General features: G+C 44.3%; 1 protein-coding gene across 1 annotated transcript in view; it reads left to right on the top strand.

Moving 5' to 3' along the window:
- Positions 1 to 18,677, top strand: part of MICU2 (mitochondrial calcium uptake 2) — a 312,841-nt gene that overhangs the window by 36,587 nt on the left and 257,577 nt on the right. The window lies entirely within an intron of this gene.

Genomic DNA, 18,677 nt, shown 5'->3' on the forward strand with positions numbered 1-18,677 from the left:
GACCTAAATCCCATAGAACACCTGTGGAGAGATCTCAAAATGGCAGTTTGGAGAAGGCACCCTTCAAATATCAGGGACCTGGAGCAGTTTGCCCAAGAAGAATGGTCTACAATTCCAGCAGAGCATTGTAAGAAACTCATTGATGGTTACCGGAAGCGGTTGTTCGCAGTTATTTTGGCTAAAGGTTGTGCAACCAAGTATTAGGCTGAGGGTGCCAATACTTTTGTCTGGCCCATTTTTGGAGTTTTGTGTGAAATGATCAATGATTAGATTTTTGCTTCATTCTCTTTTGTGTTTTTCCTTGCAAGCAAATTAATTGAAGATAATAATACCAAAGAATTTGTGATTGCAATCATTTTCAGGAAGAAACTGAGTATTATCTGACAGAATTGCAGGGGTGCCAATACTTTTGGCCACCACTGTATTTGCAACCTGCTCCTAGTTTCAGATTTTTCCCATGGAATCATGTACCTCACAGTAATACATGCTGGATATAAAGTCTGTGTCCAGAGTGCTGCTGTCTTCACTAGCGGTCATGCATCTGTCACAGCTTCATTCCTGGAGTGGTTTTTATTTCTATTATTTCTACAGTGTTTTAGGGTTCACCTTTTCTTATGTGTTTATAGACACTGCCACAGAAGTGTTTAATTTCCCCTTCCTTTTCCAGTCTGCTCTAGTTCCTTTACTCACTCCTATCCAGCCTGTGTGATTTCTCCATCATCCACTCCTCCCTGTGTGTTCTTTCCTCCCTATCTTCAGTTTATGTGATCTGCCCTCCCTGATTCCTTGTATGCTTTCCTCACTCTCCACACTCTGATCTGACATTTATGTTTCTTTTCATCCTTGCTGTTATCTCCAACACTAGTAGCATGATAGCAGCTGTCAGCCCAGACAGAATCCATGTTTGATGTGGCAGCACCACCAGTTACTTAAAGGAGTTCGACTCCTTAGCAGCACACAATAATATAAATTATTAAGGCATCTATTTAGAAAGTTGCTTAATTTAGCATTCAGGAAGCAATGAACAATAAGTAACTTTAAAAGCTATGGACACCTTTTGTGGTGCTGGAGGAAAACTGAATGCTTCTTGCCAGGCTCCCCCATGAGTTATAGCTGATTGCTGGGGGTCTCAATAGTTCGGCTTATTTTTGGGTGACTTTTCCAATAGAAGAAAATATATGGTGTAATGTGACAAACACCATCAAAAATCAGTATGGCTGGATAGTTAACTCTAGAGTCTATGGATTGCCGTCGCCACGTTTCAGAAGTCTCACCTTCCTCTGATACGTGCGTGATCCCGTCTGCATATTTATAGCTGTACATGTGTAAAAGCTCTTGTTTCCCATAATGTCATCGCCATCTGAAATATGTTTTTCATACTTTCCACACATGTTCTATATTTTGATAGATATTTTTTGCTGTTATTAATTAAATCCTCTAATTGAATCCTTTCTAATAGCAATGTGCGTCCTGCCCCGCATGAGACGCATCTGAACATATGCCTGACATCCCCATTAAAAAGCAATTACATGCTAAGTATTTTGACATTGGCTGCTGATTTGCAAATCCACGATTGATGAAATGTCACAAGACTTGACATGTAATTGTCAGGATTACGGCTCCTCGCTATTTGCAACGTGTAGATAAGTGACTAATGAGCAAACAGAGGCTTCTCCTGTGTCTGTTTTATTCTTTTATCTTAAAGGAAGAAGAAAAAGAAGCAGAATGGTTGAACGCCGCAAACCTTATAGTAGGAGACTGATAATTCACACTTATTACAGGCAATTTTTTTTAATGAGAAATATTTGCTGCTGTCACAGATATCAGGGCATTGAGGGTAAATTCTCACGCCACAGATTTGGTTGTAGAAATTTCTGTCCGTGCCATTCACCTAAATGGGAATAAGTTTCAGATGAATGCTAGGCAGTGTTCACACGTTGCTTTTTTGCTGCGTTTTTTTTTTAAATGCAAATTAAAAGCGGTTTTTTTACAGTACCAGCAAAAACTATGAATTTCAGAAATCTCATGCAAACATTGTTTTTTTTTTTCCTGACTAAATTGGAAAACTGCTGCTTTTTTGAAAACCGTAGCATGTCCCTTCTTTCAGCGTTCTTTTCACCCATAGAAAGCAATGAGTGAGGGCGAAAAAATGCACCAAAAAGCATTGCCATGAGTTTTTGCTGCGTTTTTTTAGTGAAAAAAAGAAGGCACAGCAGGATATAAAACATTTATTTTGTTCTTTTTCTCAAGTTTAAACCAAAATGTCTTGATGTCCTCACATGAGAATGGATGTTAGTATTAGTACAGTTTAACACACATCACTAATTTAATTAAAGTAAACAATGCCTGACCAATGTGTGACAGTAGACAATACCTGACCAACTCAATGGCCGGCTAATGTGTGACAGTAAAAAATACCTGACCAACTCAATGGCCGACCAGTGTGTGACCGTAAGCAATCCCTGACCAACTCATTGACCGACCAATGCGTGACAGTAAACAATCCCTGACCCACAAAATGCATTGCCAGTATCTTAGGTAAGCTATTCCAGACCAATTCATCTCCCCCCGCTGTTTTTACATTTGCAATTGTGTATTTTTTCATGATCTTTTTTGTTCAGAATAGTCATTATTTTTTCAGACCTAAAAATCTTTTTCCATGAAATAAATTGATCAAATTGCCTTTTTTTCCAAAAAATGTTTTATGGTTTCACATATGTCTTGCATTGGTGACTTAACACCTTGTATTGTTCCTGCTTGTATGTTGGAAGCAAAGCTGAATTTTGGGATCCTGAAAAAACGCAGCAAAAAAAAAGCCAGCAAAACCTGCTTTTTGAACAAACCGTGGCCCACCTTATAAGACTGAACAGGCCATGGTACCTGGTCGTGGGTGCCAGACCATGGACCGATTGTTGCCTTCTCATATAATAAACATATTGAAAAAGGAGAAAACATGAGTATAGCGGCATAAAATACAGTATTTTATTCGATAAAGATTACATAACAACATATACAGAAATCACATTTAGAGGATGAGCTATAAAGTGCAAGGTGCCAGACAAGCGAGGGTCATCAATGATGGATCATAACAAGTATACACATATAGATATGGCTCTATATAGGAGTTAGTGGTGAGTGTGGGGATATGTACCATGGGAATCACCATTTCAAATTATGCTGCACAGTGCTAATGGAAACCTGTTGAACCAGGGTATGTAGGTAATCCCACTTCCCATATGACAGACCCCCCCCCCCCCCCCTCCCTGATAACATCGCAGGCAACACTCACCCAAAAGTTAGAGCAGTAGAGTCCTCAAGCCACTGTGACCCCCTAGCAGTCGTGGTGAAGATGACAACGCGCCCCGACGCGTGTTTTGGCTACCTTTCTCAAGAGGCGCATGTCTTTGAATACCAAAAGAACATTCTATATAAACGCCCCCAACTGGTCACATGACAGAGTTCAGGAGGACCTGTGGGCGCATGTGCGTCATATGCCACGCCCACAGGGGCGGGCCAGGGACACTGAGACGGCCGGGCCCGTGCACAGGGGAGCGTAGGACTGCGGCGCACGCGCACAACCCCAGGGTAGGTGGCTATGGTAAAGCCACCGCATTTCCAACATATGTGGGAGAGGAGGAGAATCTCACAAAGGGGGGGGGGGTGGGTGCCACCACGTCAGCCTATGTTTTGGTAAAAGGGTGCTTACAAGGCACAAATTGCCGCTTGTAGATAGGTGTGTGTGCATACATATGAGAAAAGGTGCACACATATCAACCCCATATTCATTGGGCAAGAGGGGCAACAAGAAGCCCCCACAAAAGTCAAAAGACATGCACATAAGACACAGAAAAAATTATTATAATTAAGATATAAAGTGAAGTCCGCAGTCCATAAACTTCAGGCATGTCAGAGAGAAGGGCATCTCCTAATCATCCTCCAAATCAGTCAGGTCAACTCCCCAGTTCTATGTCCAGGTCAAGGTCAGGCACTCAAGGCTTGTTGAGATATTGGCACTAATTATGTAAAGTAAAAAGGAAACATAAAGAAGTTAAAAAGAAATAAAAACAACAAGCTAAAAACATCACCACAACTGGATAAAGGACCCAACGAGGGAGCAGCGGGAGAGCATCAAAGACGAAAAACTAATGTCAAAGGAAAGATGAAAATCCCAAACTTTCATTCAGGCCACGCAGAGGCAAGGTGTCCAGAATGATAATCCATCTGGCCTCTTTTTGGGCCAAGAGCTGTTTTGGCATTCCCTCCCCGGGAACCCAATTGTACCAGGTCTATGCCACGCACTAGCAGAGTGCGTGGGTCACAATTGTGACGTGGTAGTGTTTTGAGTTCCCGGGTATCCGTCACTGACTTGGCTGTGCCAATGTCCCGCACTCTAATCCTCAACTCTCTTGTGGTTAATCCAACATCGATCTTTTGACAACCACATGTGGCGTAATACACCACATGGGTTGAGCTACATGAGATGAATTTTGAGATTTTGAAAGTGCGGGAGCCATCAGATGAATTGAAAAATGTGCAGCGGAGGACATTGGCGCACGACACGCAGTGACCACAGGGAAAGGAGCCCACCATGGGTCCGCGTGAACCAAAGGGATTTGATGGAGGGGGGACATAATGGCTGGAAACAAGGAGATCCCCTAGATTATTGGCACGTCTGGCCTTCATCAGTGGGTAATCACCCACATGATCCCTCAGGGAGGGCTCCGTGCTGTGAATGTTCCAGTGTCGGGAGAGGACCCGTCTCATGGTGCCCCACTCGTGATTAAATGTGGAGATGAAGCGGGTCCTCTCAGGAGCCTGTTGTTGATACCGTCGGGCAGGGTACAGAAGAAGACTGCGAGGTGTGCTGCGCGCCCTACCTAGCCACGGCCGATGCACCTATTGCTATACCCCCTCTGTCTAAACCGATCAGTCAGATCTGCAGCCTGTCTTTCAAAGTTAGAATCGGTGGAGCATATACGTCTTACCCGGAGGAACTGTCCGACGGGGATGGCCCTAATCGTCGAAGAGTTATGTGCAGAGGTAGCATGAACCAAAGAATTGACCGCAGTGGGCTTTCTGTAGACGTCAGTCTGGATGAAGGAGTGTGAGTCCACCTCCAGAGTGACTTCCAAAAAGTCCATGCGTTGGTGATAAGAATATGTGAGTTTGATCCCCCACTTATTCGTATTAAGCTGCCTCATAAAGTCATAGAGTCCCCCACCGTCCCCCGCCAAAAAAATAAGATATCGTCAATGTATCTGAGCCACGACACGACCTGGTCTGCGCCCCGCATGCCCTCATCACCAAAGATATCCCTCTCCCATGCTCCCAGGAAGAGGTTGGCGTACGAGGGCGCGCAGGCCGCCCCCATGGCCGTGCCGCTGTGGATACACTGTGTCTTTAAATAAAAAATAATTGTGGCAAAGGACGAAGTGGAGGAGCTCAAGGATAAACTCACGCGATTGGCCGTCCAGGTCGGAGGTCCCCAGGAAAAGGCGGACCGCTAAAAGGCCCAGATCGTGACCAATACAGGTGTAGAGGCTTTCAACATCGGTTGTGACCATGATAGTACCCGCCTCCAAAAGGACACCGTCAACCCTGGTCAGGACGTCCGTCGTGTCTTTGGTGTATGATGGGAGTGTCTCCACCAGTGGTCTCAGGTGGCTATCGATGTATTGGCAAATGGGGCCACACAGACCACCCAGACCAGATACGATGGGACGTCCCGGTGGGTTGACTGCGTCCTTATGTATTTTTGGAAGTAAATAGAAGGTGGCTGTTTTGGGAAAGCGCACTGTTAAAGCCTCCACAGTCCTCTTATCTATTATTCCCTGCTCGCAGGAGCGGGCCAAGATTCCCTGAAGGGCAGCAGAGAAGGAGGCTGTTGGGTTATAAGATAACCTGGAGTAGGTCTCCCTATCTTTAAGTTGACTTAAAGCCTCCCTCTCAGATTTCTGGTACGGCCACAGGACCATATTCCCTCCCTTGTCCCCTGGTTTGATAACAGTATCGTGGAGAGATTGTAGTTGGTGTATCGCAGTGCGTTGTGCGAATGTCAAATTGTCAAATCTCCTCCATGTAGGGAGTTTTTTTTAAATCTTCCGCAACTAGATGTACAAAAATCTCCACTGCCGGACTCAAAGACAAGGGAGGGAATTTCGATGACTTCAGAAGCCTAGACTGTGGTAACCCACCTGTGGGAGGAGCACTCTGCTCCTGGAGAAGATCCTCCAAATTCTGTAAGGCCTCTTTCTCTGCTGCCGTCATAGAACTGGCGTCACCACCCGACCTGGAATGAAGTTTTTTCAATATTAATTTGCGAGCAAACAGATGGAGGTCCTTAAGGGCCGTAAAATAATCAAATGCATTGGTGGGTGCAAATGAAAGCCTCAAGCTTAGGACCTCCATCTGAGTCTCGGTCAGAGTATGGGTGGTCAAGTTCACAACACTGAGCCCTCCCCGAGGCTCACCCACCTGAAATGGGGTAGTGCGTTTCCTCCTGCCATTCGGCCTAGTCTGGATCCGTGCTGGTAATTGTGCGGGTGGTCCAGCATGGGAGTCCGAACTATTAGTTGTTACAGGGTCCTCATTAGAGGTTCCTGAGGCAATAGATGTGGATCTGGAATGTGAATGTGAGGTGTTCCTAAACCTTGGTCCCAGTCTTTCTACCGGTGATCTCCATTTATAGACTTTATGGGAATGCTTGTCTTGACTATCCCATTGAAATTTTTTACTCTTAGTGGCTTGTATCTCCTTCACCCATTTCTGACACTCCGAATCAATCTCATCATTCAACTTTTTGATTTCATCATTGGACATCTCTTTCTTAATCTGACCCTGAAGTCGGTCAATTTCTGTCTCCATTTCAAGGACAGATGTTTCATTATGTTCTTTTAGAAGATTGAGAAACCCTAGGGAGCAGGTATCAACCAATGCTTCCCATTTGTCCTTAAAGGAGTCATCGTCGATTTATAAAAGGGAAGATTTGTGTGCGTAGGCCTCTGGGGATCAAAGCCCTCTCAATGTATTTTTTCAAGAAGGCATGATTCCACCAGATGCGAGTCCTACGTTTTAATAAAGTTTTAAACTTTAGAATGCTCTCCCGCAGCTCCTATATAGAGCCATATCTATATGTGTATACTTGTTGTGATCCACCATTGATGACCCTTGCTTGTCTGGCACCTTGCACTTTATATCTCATCCTCTAAATGTGATTTCTGTATACTTTATGTAATCTTTATCGAATAAAATAATGTTTTTTATGTCGCTATACTCATGTTTTCTCCTTTTTCAAAACCTGCTTTTTGTCTGAAGCTTTTTTTTTTTTTACTGCCAAGCGATCAGGTTTTTGTTGCAGCAAACAAGCAACATGTGAACATAGCCCTGCAGTTCAGAACTTTCCTCAACAAAATCTGCAGCAAAAGCACAATGTGTGATCATTTCACAAGACCTAGTGCTTTGGACTGAACAATATTTCTGAAGTGTGCTTGAGTTTTAATATGAGTCTCCGGCACAAAGTAACTGTTCAGGCCAAGGACAGGCGCTCGTGCACACCTGCCATGGCCAAATAGATGCAAATCAATTAGGTGGGAAGGTTAACTGATTAGTTCGGCCACACCAAGGGTGCACTGACCGCCCTTGTGCTAATGTAATTGGCTGACAAGCATATTTTTAAAAGTTTTTCCAGTTTCAAAAGTAATACCCCAAAGGCTTGACTTCATTGAAAATAATAAAATCACCACTGTTTACACCCTGCTGGTCCAGTTCTGCATCTCCACAACTTCATCACATGACCACTGCAGCCAATCAGTGTGCTCAGCAATCTTGTGCCATCTATCTCGACATGACCACTGGACCTAGTGATTGGCTGCAGCGGTCACATGCTTTAGCTGTGATATCACTATTGCAACCTGTCAACAGAAGCAGTGCTGTAGCTGCAGGGGCCAAGTAATAATGATTGTTATTTTTAATAGGGTCAAGCCTTTGGAGAACTAACAGGGTTCTTTGTTTTTTTTTGGCCCAGGGGGTGTAACAAAAAAAAAAGAAAAAACCTTTACTCTGCTCCCTGAAGAGTGCCGCTGTGTCCACCGCCAGACTGGGGTGCCAGATGACAGCTGCGAATGCTGATGCCGGATGACGGTGGCTGTGAGAGCATAGATGCGGTACTCCCCAGGCAGGGGACTAGAGATGTTTTTACTATTTTATTGCGCCCCCTCCCCACTTCCTCCTGACCCAAACAAGCTTTACTTACCATAATATTGTAGTCGAAAATCACTTTAAACATCAGAGGGAAAAACAGAAGATTTTATTCCACTGGGACAGTCTCCACTGGGCCAAAAGAGATGATGTCCTACTCACCCATCATCTGACCTTGCAGCTAGTTAGTGGCCTCAGCAGTCAGGCCACTATTGTTGTGAAGTCATCGCTTACAGGCTAGTGGTGTGTTTTAGTGATGAGCGAGTCTGCTTTCATAAGGTTTTATCAGAGTATCTTGCAGTGCTCTGCTAATATGTTCGAGTTCCTGCGGCTGCATGTTTTGCAGCGGTAGAGAGATGCAACACATGCAGGGATTGTCTGTTTGTTAGGCAATCCCCGCATGTGTTGCGGCTGTCTTTCACCACAAAACATGCAGCTGCAGGAACTCGAACATATTGGCAGAGCTCGCCCAAGATACTTGGATAACACCTTATGCGAGCATGCTCGCTCATCACTAGTGTCTTTCTTTTTTTCTTTCTCTGAGCTGGGCTTCCTCCTGTTATTACGCACCTGTCTGAAATCTGGGCTTTGATCCCCTCACCCCAGTCTGGTGAACTCCCATCTTGCTCCACGTCAAGCTTTGTGGATGGCCTGGTGGGATCCCATGTAATCTTCTGCCTGGACCTATATAAGGCCCACCAAGACACACACCTGTGTCTTCGTTTTAAGACATTTAGCGTTCCTGAGCCGAGCTTGCCTGTAGCTTACAGGACCTCTGCTACCTGCTCCAGCTCTCCGGGACCTCTGCTACCTGCTCCAGCTCTCCGGGACCTCTGCTACCTGCTCCAGCTCTCCGGGACCTCTGCTACCTGCTCCCGCTCTCCGGGACCTCTGCTGCCTGCTCCCGCTCTCCGGGACCTCTGCTGCCTGCTCCCGCTCTCCGGGACCTCTGCTGCCTGCTCCCGCTCTCCGGGACCTCTGCTGCCTGCTCCCGCTCTCCGGGACCTCTGCTGCCTGCTCCCGCTCTCCGGGACCTCTGCTGCCTGCTCCCGCTCTCCGGGACCTCTGCTGCCTGCTCCCGCTCTCCGGGACCTCTGCTGCCTGCTCCCGCTCTCCGGGACCTCTGCTGCCTGCTCCCGCTCTCCGGGACCTCTGCTGCCTGCTCCCGCTCTCCGGGACCTCTGCTGCCTGCTCCCGCTCTCCGGGACCTCTGCTGCCTGCTCCCGCTCTCCGGGACCTCTGCTGCCTGCTCCCGCTCTCCGGGACCTCTGCTGCCTGCTCCCGCTCTCCGGGACCTCTGCTGCCTGCTCCCGCTCTCCGGGACCTCTGCTGCCTGCTCCCGCTCTCCGGGACCTCTGCTGCCTGCTCCCGCTCTCCGGGACCTCTGCTGCCTGCTCCCGCTCTCCGGGACCTCTGCTGCCTGCTCCCGCTCTCCGGGACCTCTGCTGCCTGCTCCCGCTCTCCGGGACCTCTGCTGCCTGCTCCCGCTCTCCGGGACCTCTGCTGCCTGCTCCCGCTCTCCGGGACCTCTGCTGCCTGCTCCCGCTCTCCGGGACCTCTGCTGCCTGCTCCCGCTCTCCGGGACCTCTGCTACCTGTTTCCCACGTGCCTCATCTGCCTGCTGGATTGACACCCGTGTGCCCACCTGGACCTTGTGCTTGGAGGACCACCTCACCTGGTGAGCTGAACACCTGTGAAGTTTAAAAATCCATTGGACAATGCCTTTAAAATTGGAAACCAGAAAACCCCTGGCAGGGAAGTTGAGAAGTGTAGTTACTGACTTGCTGGATAATATAATGCTCCAGCATCAAAAACAACAAATCTAATACCATTATTGTGTGTAATTTCTAGCTAAGCAATGCCTCGATAGTGTACAGAGCAGAAACCTTGTATTTCTAGCTCCCCCCGTGTGGTCCTGGCTTGCTGTAATTTTGCATTGACCTGGAATACTCTCCACTCTTGTCCATTGCTGTCTGCACGGCCTCTTTGTGTCATTTTCTGAATTTTCTACTTTTATTATACAAGTTGAAAACAGCTGCCGGTGCGTGTGCAAAGGCAAATACCCCCATGTGTCAGTGCGATTATCATCATATTTCTTTCTGTTTGTACGTTTTGTGCTCCGCCATCATCATTCTCTGGAAGCCGGGGCTCCTCCAACATTGTAATTACGCTGATTATAAAGTTTCTTCCTGGGCTTTGAAAACTCTTTTGAAAAATGGACGTTACTAACTGATATGTTGGGAGTGGCCCCCTGCAGCTTCTAATCTTCTCTTTTTGATCTTTCGAATGTAAAAAATGACTACGAAAAATTACGTGAAATATTATTCTGCAGAAAATGGATTGAATTACGGAGTAAGAAATTGAGATATGTGCCAGGTAGGTTGGCCAAGGACTTAAAGGGAATCTGTCAGCAGGTTTTTGCTATGTCATCTGTAGACAGCTGGAGATAGAGGCTGAAACACAGAATTCAGGGATGTGTCACTTGTCAAAGTGCGTGTTGTAGTTTACTAACTGTGAAGGATTTATCACTAAGAGATTAACATTGCGGACTAGTCCGGCAATGTCCCCTCCCCTTGTGAGAAGCATCTCGCTGTCTATGGACTTTACACAGAGAGCCTGGTGTGGGCGGGGTTTGCTTTCTCAGCTCTGCTTCCTTTTAAAGCTAAAAACTGTATCAGAATGACTGCACCAAGTAATCTAAGTGATACATTGTTGGATTCAGCTTCCCTTTGCCTACATTATGCTGCTCTCGGATGAGATAGCAAAAACCTGCTGACAGATTCCCTTTAAAGGGGTATTCCCATCTCCAAGATCCCAATATGTACTAGGTGTAATAATAATATTATCAAATACCTTAAATTAGAAATGTAGTATAGTTTTTCTGATTCGCTAAGTCTCTTTCCTCATGTGCAGCGCATTGCAGAACCTTAGGTATCCTTGGTGATGGCCACCGATTAAGTGACAGTTAGTTGCTAGTGGTCGTAAACATGGATACCTAAGGTCCTCCAATGCCCTGCACATGAGGAAAGAGACTCCACACAGGCCCATAAGTGACACATCACTGGAATCAGGCTCTCTGACTCTACCTTATGCTGCTTCCAGATTAAATGGCAAAAACGTGCTGACAGGTTTTGTTTAATTAATAGCCATAAAGTTTTCAGGTAAAACAGCTGTTACCCTGCAAATTCAAGTCAATATTTGACAAGCTAGTTGCCTTTGTCGGCCATGACTTGGCCACCATGCTTGGAATTTCCCTAAAAGTTGCTCAAGGGAACAAAGCTTTATTCACTCTTTTTCTTTCTCAAGTGGCCAATGCATTTTCATGGTCTGAGAATTGTAGCACCTTCGCTATTCCAGCCAGTAAATAAAACCCCTAATAACGCACTTGCCAACTATCGACTGGCGGCAGTGGGGTTGATGTGTCCACCACCGCCATAGTCGTCTATTGTAATGACACACATTGTTGGTGCAAAATTAGGCCTTATTCAGACATCGTTTTTTTTTTTCATGTATTTGTTCTGTTGGCGTATTTCACAGCTAGAACACACATTCCCATTAGTCTATGGGGCTGTTCACATGTCTGTGTTTTTTGTGGACTGTGTCTGTTTTTAACAAAAATCGCCTATACGAGTCTATGGGTTCACGAAAATTACAGCCAGCACATGATGCCATCCAAGTGTAATCATGTGCTGTCCGTCCTTTAACATTCTTATGGGTAGGAGAAGTTTTAACATTTAGTCTTTTTCTTTTGCCTATGTGAAAATGACTGATGGTAAAAACTGACAAGTTTGACCAAATCTAATCCAGCACAATGATGAAAATCAGTCTGTTGTTCTTTGTTGTTTTTTCATATATTAAAAAAACAGCTTAATTGGGTTTAAATTTTTTCCCCCATTTTTAGAAATATACTGCTTACGTTAATTTTTTTTTTTTTTTTAAACTAGACCCCATCCCCCTAGTCTATTTTTTTTACCATTTTCTCCATTTAAAGATTTTGTTCTACCACATTGTGGTCTCTGTGGGATCTACTGTTTTACACAATGTATTTTATGTTTGTTTGGGTTTGAGCAGCTTGTTTCATAGTTATTTCCATTTGCTTTCGGTATTTTCCCGATGGAATCGTAACCTTCTGATCAGTATTTTTCTTGCTTATTTGACATGCGTAAGATAATACTTGGATGCAATGAAAAGGAAAAAAAATTAATATAGTTCTTCTGATTCGCTATGTAGCTTACCCCATGTGCAGGGCATTGCAGTAGCTTAGGTATCCATGGTTACAACCACTAAGAGCTAACTAACTGTCACTCTGAGTGGTCATAACAAGTGACAACTAAGTTTAGGTATCCATGGTTACTACCATTCATATAGTGACAGTTAGACAGCTCTTAGTGGTTGTAACCATGGATACCTAAGCTACTGCAATGGCCTGCACATGGGGTAAGAGACATAGCGAATCAGAAGAACTATACTAGATTTCTAATTGGAGGTGTTTGCTAATATTATTATTACACCTACTACATATTGGGATAGGATCTTGGAGATTGGAATACCCCTTTAATAACCAATTAAACAGCCTATTCCATATTTCATGGGGGGGCGATTTTATATGATCTTTATTCCACATTTTATTTCAACTTGGCCTTGCTAGTATTTATATGAAGTTCACCCCTTTTCCCTGTTGGAAGGAAGACCTATAATCTGCGTCTATGCTGCCGAACGCGTCTTGTGAAGAGCACTGAGCTGTGTCCTATAATTGGTCCCGTAAGGTATCATTGTCAGGTAAGTTCAAACAGCATTGCCGGGGAGAGATCAGAATGTAAGTGCTATGGCTAATAAAATAATAGCAGTCTAGAGGTCTGTAATTCTTTCATGGATTAGATACGTGATCTTTTTCTGGCACAGAGTTCAAAACCCTATCCCCTTACTATGTGTAATTTGACTGCAGTCATGCATAGGCTTGTTGACAGCTGTTTGCTTGTAGTCTCCTGTGTAGCTGGAAAGGTAGACTGCTACCTTTTTATTCCCGCTCAGCAGGGTATTCTCACACCACTTATAACTTTTTTTTTTTTTATTATGTCCATTTACTTATATTACTAAGCTTTACCGATTTTAACCTCTTTGCAGGAAAGAAGGTGGTAAAGAAATATCACAACTATAAAGGTACAATGAATTTCATTTTAATCTGGCACAATACATGAAACATTCTGGATATTCAGGTCGTCCTAAATAGGTAACTAAGACCTCATTCAGACATCAGGTTTTTTACCGGATCAAGTTGCATCACTGATTCTGATCAGATTTTCACCAGTTTTTTTCACTGATTAGAAAATGTATTTATTTTTTTTTTCTCCACTGACCCATAGACTTGCATTGTCGATTTTGATCCAATACTCTGATCAATATTGGACATGTCTCCCTGATTTTACATGGACTGCTCGGCCCAAGGAAAAAAAAAAATGACATGAACAGAGACCAATGACTGTCATGGGTAAGAATTCTGTTTGTGAAAAATATGGCTGCAACCTTTGATGCAGGTTTTTTTTTCGTTCCTAATAATACAGTGCTGGCAGGCTCATTTACACTTCTGTATTTATATACACTGCTCAAAAAAATAAAGGGAACACTTAAACAGAATATAACTCCAAGTAAATCAAACTTCTGTGAAATCAAACTGTCCACTTAGACAATAGATGGAAATTATTGGCAATTATCAAGACACCCTCAATAAAGGAGTGGTTCTGCAGGTGGGGACCACAGACCACATCTCAGTGCTTTCTGGCTGATGTTTGGGTCACTTTTGAATGTTGGTTGTGCTTTCACACTCGTGGTAGCATGAGACGGACTCTACAACCCACAGAAGTTGCTCAGGTAGTGCAGCTCATCCAGGATGGCACATCTATGCGAGCTGTGGCAAGAAGGTTTGCTGTGTCTGTCAGCGTAGTGTCCAGAGGCTGGAGGCGCTACCAGGAAATAGGCCAGTACGCCAGGAGATGTGGAGGGGGCCGTAGGAGGGCAACAACCCAGTAGGAGGGCAACAACCCAGCAGCAGGACCGCTACCTCCGCCTTTGTGCAAGGAGAAACAGGAGGAGCACTGCCAGAGCCCGGCAAAATGACCTCCAGCAGGTCACAAATGTTCATGTGTCTGCACAAACGGTTAGAAACCGACTCCATGAGGGTGGTATGAGGGCCCGAAGTCCACAGATGGGGGTTGTGCTCACAGCCCAACACCATGCAGGACGCTTGGCATTTGCCGCAGAACACCAGGATTGGCAAAGTCGCCACTGGCGCCCTGTTCTCTTCACAGATGAAAGCAGGTTCACACTGAGCACATGTGACAGACGTGACAGAGTCTGGAGACTCTGTGGAGAGCGATCTGCTGCCTGCAACATCCTTCAGCATGACCGGCTTGGCAGTGGGTCAGTAATGGTGTGGGGTGGCATTTCTTTGGAGGGCCGCACAGCCCTCCATGTGGTCGCCAGAGGTAGCCTGACTGCCATTAGGTATCGAGAGGAGATCCTCAGACCCCTTGTGAGACCATATGCTGGTGCGGTTGGTCCTGGGTTCCTACTAATGCAGGACAATGCCAGACCTCATGTGACTGGAGTGTCAGCAGTTCCTACAAGATGAAGGCATTGAAGCTATGGACTGGCTCGCCCGTTCCCCAGACCTGAACCCGATTGAGCACATCTGGGACATCATGTCTCGCTCCATCCACCAACGTTGCACCACAGACTGTCCAGGAGTTGGCGGATGCTTTAGTCCAGGTCTCGGAGGAGATCCCACAGGAGACCATCCACAACCTCATCAGGAGCATGCCCAGGCGTTGTAGGGAGGTCATACAGGCACGTGGAGGCCACACACAATACTCAGCCTCATCAGGAGCATGCCCAGGCGTTGTAGGGAGGTCATACAGGCACGTGGAGGCCACACACAATACTGAGCCTCATTTTGACTTGTTTTAAGGACATTACATCAAAGTTGGATCAGCCTGTAGTGTGTTTTTCCACTTTAATTTTGGGGGTGATTCCAAATCCAGGCCTCCATTGGTTAATAAATTTGATTTCCATTGATGATTTTTGTGTGATTTTGTTGTCAGCACATTCAGCTTTGTACAGAACAAAGTATTCAATGAGAATATTTCATTCATTCAGTTCTAGGATGTGTTATTTGAGTGTTCCCTTTATTTTTTTGAGCAGTGTATATGCGTGCATTATTATGTAAAATTCTAAATCATGGGTTAAAAAAGGTTGAAAAAAATAGGTAAAAAAGCAAAAATGTAAAGTTTTCCCTTATACAAATGTTATATTATAAAGTTTATATTTGGTAGACTACATGGAATTCAAAACTGCAGCACAACTAGCAGCACAGCCACTGATATCACTAGGGAGACTTACTAAGGTCATATGCCACTTTTACGGCATAAAAAAAGTTATAAATTTTAACATAAGTTACATCTGGGCGAAATATTTAGACTTTTTGTGGTTTTGTGCTGCCCTGCCACTTATCCAAGGTATTGGGAAGAAGTTGGAATGGGCAGACCAACCAATTTAATGTAATTTGTGATAGAAATTGGCATAAATTTTGACCCAAATCTATGACTATTCATAGTTTGGCATATATTTTGCTTTTCTGGGACACAAGCAACCAAAAGAGGCCCCAAATGTCTTAGAAGCAAGTAACTTTTAATGAATTTTAAATTTGACGCATTGTACGCCACCTCCATCACACTTTAGGTTGACTAGCCTATGAAATGCCAATCTTCTTTTTTTTTTTTTTTTTTTAAATTCCTTCTGTCATCTTAATTTTTCAGTTGTATGCCCTCTGTAAATGTTTAAAAACCTTCTAAGTCTCCAATAATCCATCTATAGTAGTCTTGTAACCAGGGATTGGGATACTCCTGCAGCCTCTCTCTCTTACTCTTGCTCGCTCGCGTCTCCTTGCTCTCTCGCGTCTCCTTGCTCGCTCGTTCTCTCCCCCACCCCTTCTTCTCTAAAGGCATCTTATTGTCTGAGAATGATTGGTTCCTCACTAGCATCACACTATGAAAAGCATACCCTGTTAAAAGAAAATACATTATGCATTTTTGAAGCGCATGCACAGAAATAAGAGACTGAGGAGTCTGATAAAACCATAACATTATGTCACTGATTAATCAGTGATTCTGGCGTAAACCACTTTGAAGAGTCGCAAAAATTTGGGGCAATGTGAAGTTGCGCAAATAAGGGACTTTTGACATCTTCATCCCAGTTTTACTAAGCTCCGCCAAAATGGGCAGAGCTGGTGTGTGACGGGGGTGTGATGCCACAGCTCACCCAATTCATAACAAGTAGTGTCATTCCGCTGCCAAAAGTCTTACTTCAGTCGCTGGCGAGGAGCCTGGAGGTGCATGCCACTTGTCAAATGCTTCTGATTCATTAAGAAACGTGCGTGAACATCGCCATTCTTGATGAATCAGGACCTATATCCTCTTTCCCTTCAGTCCCATAATCCATGGTACATGTATCCTAATGTCTAGTATTGGAGTTATACGTGTATGTCAACTTTCGAAGTGTGTAAATACAGTGGGACAGAAGGTTAGACGGTCACTGTCCTCCCCCCTGCCCTCCAGTGATAATTGTGAAATAAATAAAATAAGCTGCACATATTCCAGGCAGTTTATTATTACCAGCCCTTTGGCATATAGCTTTCACCCCTAAATTTGGAAAGTTATTTAAGCCTAGGTTTAGAAAGTTATTCATGCCTAACTTTGGAAAGCTATTCATCAAATTATGAAACTTCAAAGAAGGATATTCTATGCATGGTGGGTATATCTTTGTGTCTGTACGCCTGTCTACCTCTGTCTCCATGTATATATGTGTCTATAAACATAGGCAAATGCATATATCCAGGAGACTGAATCCAAGCATTATCCTGGGAATATGTCTAAAAATATTTGTGCAGAGTTCATCTTTGCATTTTTTTTATGCCATTTTTGATTAGAGCTGAATAATAAGTTTTGGGATATGCTTTACATAGTATATATGGTGTCTTTTTTGCTTTGTTACATGAGTACATGTTCAAAAACTGAAACAAATGCATTTTTTACAAAGGCTACAATTGATAATTTTCATAAAAGCGCAGTGACCAATAGAGGGGATGTACACTGGGTTGTCATGCTTTGCCTAACCGGAGGGGTCTGTGACCGCTGTGTTAGCAGGATGCCAGTGGGTTGCCATGTCAGCTGATCGCCATCACTACCATGTTGATATTCCTGTGAAGCGCAATCCTTGGCTAAGCTTCATAGCAGACTTTGTGTCACGCAAGGTGTGGGAAAAAAGTGCAACACCAAGGGAAGAGGGGGAAGAAGCCTAAACACTAGGGAAAGGGGAAGTGGAGACCCCTAAGCAGATCTAATATCACCCTGCCTACCCTACCATCCCTATATAGGTTCCACACCTATCGCCGAGCAGGACCCTAAGCCCTGGATGTCCCTAGAGCTTGGCCCTAGATAGGTAGGGGGAGGGGTGAGCACTGGTCAGGCCCCACTGCAAACTAAAGATAACAAGGTAGAAAAACAAAGGGGATAAACTTAGCTTGAGCATGCAGACACCACAGAAGAAGCTAGCCGACTGATAGTGCTCCAAGCCTGCACAAAGGTACATAGAAGTATCATTGGCGATTCTCTGGAGCAAGCTTGAATGTTTTAAACTCCCAGACAAGGGTGTGTCAATCAGCAGCAGGAGGGAGGTCGCCGCTAGGTCCTAAAGGAAGGATTAAGAAGGCGTCTGCAATGCCAAGCGCAGTGACCTTCTACAGCCAGTTCCAGAGCGACTGTCTATTGCACTTGACACACCTGTGACACCTTGATTAGAACTATACACTGCACAACTAAGGTAGAGCAGTATATAGTACAAGGGATAAAAAAAAAAATATTACATTTAAAAACACAAAAATGTTAACCTTCCACTTTTCCCAAGTTAAAAATTATAGTTTAAAACAATAATCCTGTTTGGTATTGTTGAGTTTGTTAAAGTTCAATCTATCAAAATGTAAACTTCTTTAACCCTTACACCCTGCACTTCCCACAAAAAAATAGAATGCAAAGTGATAAAATGTCATATACACCCCAAAATGGTTTTAGTGAAAAATACAAATTGGTAAGCAAAAAAATAGCTTCATGTCTCAGAAAATGGCAAAAGAAACCAAATGTTTTTTTTTTTTCCGGAATTTTTTTAACCACTAGAATATTAATAATAAATAATACAAGTTTGTTATGGCCATAAACGCACACTCGGAGAGTCATGTTGGCAGGTTTTTTTTTCACTGGCTGTTAATATGAAACTCAAAAACTATGCTGGAATTGTGGGTGTGGCGGGGGTGGGTGTATTTTTTTCCAATAATTATGGGGGCTGTTCACACGTCCAATTTTTCAACGTCCGAAAAAAAATGGACCGATGAATTTGTCCCTTTTTTTTCTCGTACATAAAAATCTCCTCCTCCC

The sequence above is a fragment of the Phyllobates terribilis genome, unplaced genomic scaffold, assembly GCF_046119375.1.
Source record: "Phyllobates terribilis strain yellow unplaced genomic scaffold, ASM4611937v1 Scaffold_2__4_contigs__length_985480577, whole genome shotgun sequence".
In the NCBI taxonomy this organism is placed as follows: Eukaryota; Metazoa; Chordata; class Amphibia; order Anura; family Dendrobatidae; genus Phyllobates; species Phyllobates terribilis.